The sequence below is a fragment of the Spermophilus citellus genome, assembly GCF_964194105.1.
Source record: "Spermophilus citellus genome assembly, chromosome: 2".
Taxonomy (NCBI): domain Eukaryota; kingdom Metazoa; phylum Chordata; class Mammalia; order Rodentia; family Sciuridae; genus Spermophilus; species Spermophilus citellus.
The window spans coordinates 211,324,252-211,331,189 of NC_138183.1; positions in this window are offsets into that span (position 1 = coordinate 211,324,252).

Here is a 6,938-nt window from a genome sequence, read left to right on the forward strand (position 1 = left end):
TTTTTTTTAAACTGGATAAAGGGGTATTTTACCACTGAGCTGCATCCCCAGCCCTTTTAACTTGTCATTTTGAGACAGAATCTCTCTAAGTTGCTTAGGGCCTCACTAAGTGGCTGAGGCTGTCCTAAAACTTGAGATCCTCTTGCCTCAGCCACCTGAGTAGCTGTGGTTATATCTGTGTGCCACCATACCCAGGAATATCACTGTCTTTTACCTGCTCTCTAAGCCTGTGACACCACTACTCAGAGCAGATATAGTGATGACAGTGTGGAAGCTTTCTCTGACCTGCCCAAGCCAACTCCCCTCAACATTGGTTATCACAGAGATATATACTTCCCATTCATATCAGCAATCACAGTTGAGTTCATATCATTATTTTGGTGATAATTTGATTATGTCTCTCTCTCCAACTAGACTTGAGCTATATTGCAGCAAGGACCTCACTGCCTTTTCTCATCTTTTGTATCCCCAGCACCTAACACAGTCCCTGCACATGATAGTCACTGGAGAGATGTAACTGAATTAATTTTCAGTTCCTCAGGGAACTTAGTCTGGTAGGAAGAGAATGATTATGCAGAAGGATAAGAACTGTAATAGCACAGATGGCTGAGGATGGCAGTGACTATACTGAATATTTTCATATCTGTTTGGGGAGGCTTCCTCAGATACGATCAAACAGGATCTTGAAGAAAAAAAAGAAAGGGGAGGAGAAGACGTGGAAGTGAAAGACTTGAACAGAGATGATGTAGGCAAGGTAAGTGTGGTTGGATATCAGAAACTCTATACAGGTACAGCAGGGGAATTTGGACTTGATCTTCTTTGCTCATGCAAATGTCCATCTCAATACCACAGCCAGTCTGACCCAAGACTAACTGAGAAAAATAAGGACAAAGTAGTATTCCATGAAGCTAAAGTCCTGGCTTTGAAATGCTTTCCTATGGGTATCATGCATTATTGTCTTTCTAACCAGAATGCTCTTGTGAGCTTTCTTTTTTATCCATAAAGTCTTTTTTCTTAATCCATGAGGTTTAACACTTTGGGACCCTTAAAGATAGATGGTAGCCCTGAAGAGACCCACCTGACTTGGTAGAGGGAATAAAGAACCAAGTAGGATTCAATTAATCTTCAACTATATGGCCATATTACAATAGTCTGATACTCAATGTGCTAGTAGAATACACTTTTCACTTTCAGAATTTATACCTTTTGAATTTAGTTTAACAAATATTTATAAGGCCTATATTAAGTTGAAGGACTTCTATAATTAAGTTCAAAGAGTATGGAGATTTTAAAAAAGTAATTTGCCACCCTATTAATGGCTAAATTCCATCCACTCTTAGCAACCCAAGAGATGGGTAAGGGAATTGACATTGTCAAATGCCTACAAAATCATGTGCTAATATTATCACATTTAATTCTCATAAAATCTTAGGAGTGGATAAGAATTGTAACCTTTTTTATCAGCAAGAAAAATGAAGCTTAGAGAAACTAACCTGTCCATGGTCATACAGCTAGAAGATGTGAGAACACATATTTAAAACTGGGTCCTTGAAAATGCAAATGTTAGCAAACCCAGGTTGTCCTGAAAATGTTCAGAAAAACAAATGGGAGAACAAAAGTCCTGGCTTCTAGCTGAAAACTGTCTTCTCAGAAGATGAAACAGAAAGGAAAACCAGCCAAACCCACATGTGCAGAGCACAATGGATTAGTAGTTCATCGTGTAACCATTCGGCCATCCTGTCTCACTCAGAAAGGTGAACCAGGTATCTACTTTGGCATCTTCTCAATTACCTATTTACACTATAAAAGGATGTGAGGAAATATGTGAAACATGAAGTCAGACCTATGCCATCATTGGTCTGATGTTCATCAGTGTGTAACAACTTGGACATGCTACTTAATATTGCTAAGTTACCAAAGAACTAGTTGGAGCTCACAATATCCAGAATTATCTTACACATTTTAAAACACCATAGTATGACTTGGTATTCTGATGTTTTTCCCACAGAAGAAACTAGGCCATCTCAGGCATCAAGAAGAGATTGAGATATATAATTCAAAATTTAACAAATACTCATTAGTTCTTTATGTTCAAGTTCCCAAAAGTGCTTATTTTTTAAAAAAATATTTTTATTAGTTGTTCATGTACCTTTATTTTATTTACTTATTTATATGAGGTGCTAAGAATCAAACCCAGTGCCTTGCACATGCTAGATAAGTGCTCTACCACTGAACCACAACCCCAGCCCAAAAGCACTTATTTTTTAATTGTGCCAATTTATTCTCTAGAATTAAAGCAATCTCTATTTGAAATGCTTTATAACTAAATGGCCAATTAAAACAATAATGAAGACTTTCTGTAATTCAAATAATTACTATTGGCAAATACCTATAATCCCAGTTACTTGTGAGGCTGAGGCAGGAGGATGGATCACTTGAGCCCAGGAGTTAAAGGCCAGCCTGGACAACATAGTGAGACTAAGTCTCAAATAATAATAATAACAACAACAAGTAGTAAAATGAATGAATTTCAACCTAAGCATATAAGCACCATAGTTAGTGTTAAGACAGGAAAGATTAAAAAAAATTGTCTCCAAGGAATTTAGACTTGTGTATAGGGGAGTAGGAGAGGGGAGACAGACTTTCCAATAAATGTAAACAAGCAGAAGGGAAAGAAACCCTGAGATCTCAAAGTATACATTAACTGTATGTAATATACAAGGCATTTTATATTATTTCTATTTGGAGATATAATGAATTATTGTACTAAGATTTTTTGAGACATTCCTATTCCTGTTTAAGTTGAGATAAGAAGATTCTCCAAAGGAACTTTTGCTAAGAAATCAGAAGAAAACTCTCCCTCCCTTTCCTACTCCCTGCCCCCACTTAAAAAAAAAAAAAAAAGATGCTTACAGAGGATCTAACTTTGTCTGGTTGACAGAGCTTATGAGGTATCAGTTCTTTTTTTCCTTCATTCACCTATCTCCAGAATCTTTTTAGAAACTCAGTTTTGCCATTGTTTTCCTTTCCGCCTTCAACCAACTACACTCTCCTATCCCCTCAGAGAAAAAGAAAAAAAAATCTACAATACTAGCCTGGTAAGAGAAAAGGCTACAAAATAACTAATGGGTCAAGCTTGTTTGAATTAGTGTCTTATCAAGAAGTATATTTTCATTTTTAAAGCAACCCCCTACTCAGCCAATGCCAACTGGTACTTTTCCTTTTCTTGTGAAAGGCAGATTCTCCTACTGCATTTCCTTGTCTGACTAAAGATGCACTGGTGTGCACAGCACACCACTGGAAATAAGGAAGACATATCAAGAAGAAGGTCCATCAAGGTGCACACACTAACCAGTTCTTTTTTTTCCTCTCTCTCTCTCCTTTATTTTAACCCATAACAAGTGAAATTTAAATTTATCTCATCTAGGAAGCACACAACACTATCAAATTAAAGTCTTTTGAAAACATGGATGCTGTTTGAAGACAGAGCTAAAATCTGCAAGGAGGACTGGTTCAGAGAGAATCTCCGAGAGAATCTTGATTTTCTATTCTAACTGAAGGTATGAGGAGTGGGAATGAGGATGAAAGAAATACAAAAGAAAACTCTTCCCATGAAAAACATTGTTCTAGGATATAAAGACACTGTTAAGAAATGGAAAATTGGGCTGGGGATGTGGCTTAAGCAGTAGCACGCTGGCCTGGCATGCACAGGGTGCTGGGTTTGATCCTCAACACCACATAAAAATAAAATAAAGATATTGTGTCCACCTAAAACTAAAAATAAATATTAAAAAAAGAAATGGGAAATAGAAGTCATATCCCTACCTGATGATAATCTGACAATAATAATACATGTACAAATAAAATTATAGAGATAAAATATGTAAACCACAGATTATAACTTTCCAGGAACATGAGCTGGAGGTCCACCCACCTTTCTTTGGGAATTAACAGGCACATATTGGGTTAGGAAATTTAACTAGCCTCTTTCGACCCCAAGATAACTAGAGTGCAATATCAATGTGGACTTAATTTTAAATCTCTGAAAATCAAATGGTTAAGTTTAATCAGAGTTATGCTTCCATCCCCTATTAACTAGAGTTGAACTTTAAGAACCTATACTTTTTTTTTTTTTTTTTTAATCTGCCTCCTTGCACCAACTCTTTGTCCTCTCCTGGGATGGAAGTAGTGAGTACAGAGCTTTGCGTCATTTTGCACCTCTCCGGAGATTTTACATCTGAGGCTACCTTTTGTGGAGGGAAGTCTAAGGAAGGGTTTCCTTTGTGGGAGGAGAAGGAAAAAAAAAAAAGTTATATTTCCCTTTGTTGGAAAGAAAAGGAAAGGAAACGTGGAATTATACAGAACAGAGTTCAACTCCAAACTCCAGTTTTCTTGGGTATAAAGTTCAAGAAATACCTATTTCACAGCGTTAGTTGTGAAAGTGAAATCTGATGTCGTGAAAAGAGCCTGTTTCTGGCACACAGGAGATCCTCAAAAATGAGTGTATTTTCTCCCCCAAAAAGGGGTAGTAGGAAAGAAGAGAAAGGCAGGAGTACAAATCCAACCTAGCAGACCAGGTTGCTCTTGGGCATTTACCTTCCAGGAGGGTAATTCTGCCTCCTCCCGGCTCCAGTCCTGAGTTCCCAAATCCCGGTACCTGCGGAGAGGGGCCACCCCACTCACCTCGCGAGCCACCAGCGGTAAGCAGGTTCATCCCGCGGACCCCAGATGCCGCCTCTTATAGAAGATGAGGGCGACGGAGCGAGCCAATGGGCGCCAGAGGCGTCCGTCAGAGGCCAATGAGAAGGGAGAACCGACGGGCAAGGCAGGAGGTTCTCCTGGCCCGGGGGCAGCCTCCGCCTGGAGCTGACCTCCTCTGGGTGCTGACCATGCTCGCCAGCTAGCGCCCTGAGATTTACACGCCTTAGTCTTTAAGTGTATTTGATTGGCTTTTTAATTAAACTAATGTTAGGCTACCCGTAACCTCAGAAGTCTGACTAATATTAAACAATGCGGAGTCAGAACTTCCTTCCAAACCCAGATAACCTCGATTACTCACAGAATGACCTCCTGAGCTTGTATTGCTTTTCCTGAAGACCAAAGCAGAATCCCCCCACTGCCTGCACATTTTGGTGCTTCTGGGTTCTTTGATAGCCTAGTATTGCCTCGTCCTTCTCTTGGTGCCTTTCCTTATTTAAACTGAGCAAATCTTTGAACTTTTTAGAAAGGAAGTGATGAAAAAAATGTAATAAAATTTCTAAAGCTTCACGCAGATGAGTATGGTAAATTAACAGAAAGTTATGTTACACACTATATAAACAACATGACACAGAAGCCAAATTCGGAATAAGTTATTTATTGGTTGAGTGCTCAGTGATTAGGTTTTTTTTCCCAAAGGACTATACAATTTCTACTGTATGCTGGTTCCAGGCCCTATGGATATCAAAATCCAGGGATGTTCAAATCCGTTGTATGTTATTAGCATATGACCTATGAACATCCTCCCATATGCTTTAAATCATCTCTAGATTAATTACAATAACTAATCCAATTTAAATGCTTTGTAAATAGTTGCTATACTGATTTGCTTTAGGAAATTATGAAGAGGGAAGGAAAGTCTGTACATGTTCAGTACAGAGTCATTTTTTTTCCAAAATATTTTTAAACCAAGGATGGTTGAATAAGAGGATACATATGCTGCTGATATGGAAGACCAACTGTATATATAATACATATACAGTATATGTAATACATATACAGGACATATACTGTAGGACATTCTTTTCTCCAATTTTGAAAATTCAGATTTACTGATGTGTAGTTTACACACAGTGATATCCACTTTTTCAAAGCATACAATTCTGAGTTTTGACAAATATACAGTGTGTAACCACCAATCAAAGTATAGAACATTTCCATCACCTCAAAAACAAAAAAGTTCTGGGCCAGGGGTTGTGGCTCAGTGGTATAGCGCTTGCCTAGCATATGTGAGGCACTGGGTTCAATCCCTGGCACCACATAAGAATAAAAATAAATTAAATAAAATGTTGTGTCCATCTACAACTGAAAAAAATTTTTTTTAAAGTTCCCTTGTCCAAACCAGCACCACCACCACACTCAGTCCCTGGCAACCACTGATCTGATTTTGGTCCATATGGTTTTGCCTTTTCTGGAATAAGAAAAAAATGGACTTCACAGTACCATAGGTTTTTGGTTCTTGGCACTTAATGCTTTTGAGCTTCATGATGCATAAGGTTATCAATTGATGACTAAATACAGATGTATTTTAAAGTGCAAGGCATTTACACCTTTCACATTTTTCTCAGTTTTTTTTTAAATCTATGGAATAATTCTATGAAGTAAGTACTTTTCTAATTTTGCACATAAGGAAAAGTACCTGGCACAGGTAAGGAGAATCAAGAACCAAGCAAAAATAATTTGACTTTAAATCTAGTGTTCTTACTGCAAGGCCATGAAAAACATTGGTCAGAGAGAGATCTTTTCAAACCAAGCTAAGGTCAAAGACAGCTTTCTTAAAGTTGAGTCTATAGTAGGACTTGAGCCACACACATTAAAGAAGAGAGATGGGGCCAATTCATTTAATGATCCCATCCTCAAGAAGGTGAGAATATTGTGCACACTGGCCCTGAGGTGGAAAGATCTGGATAGTTGATATCTCTGAAGTTCACCTTGAAGGAATGAGAAAAGCAAGAACCTTTTCTGAACCTCTCTGAACATGCATAGCCCCACAGCTCTGGGGAACTCCAAGCATCTGGGTTTTCCCACTTTTCTGAGAGACATCTAAGTTGACTCTGACCCCAAACATCTCTCATCACTGTGCCTAAAATTATGACAATTAAGAATTTTCACTGGGCTCAATGGTACAACATACTCTGAGAAGGCTCGGGGAAAGGACCATCAGTTGTTAAAAATCTTTG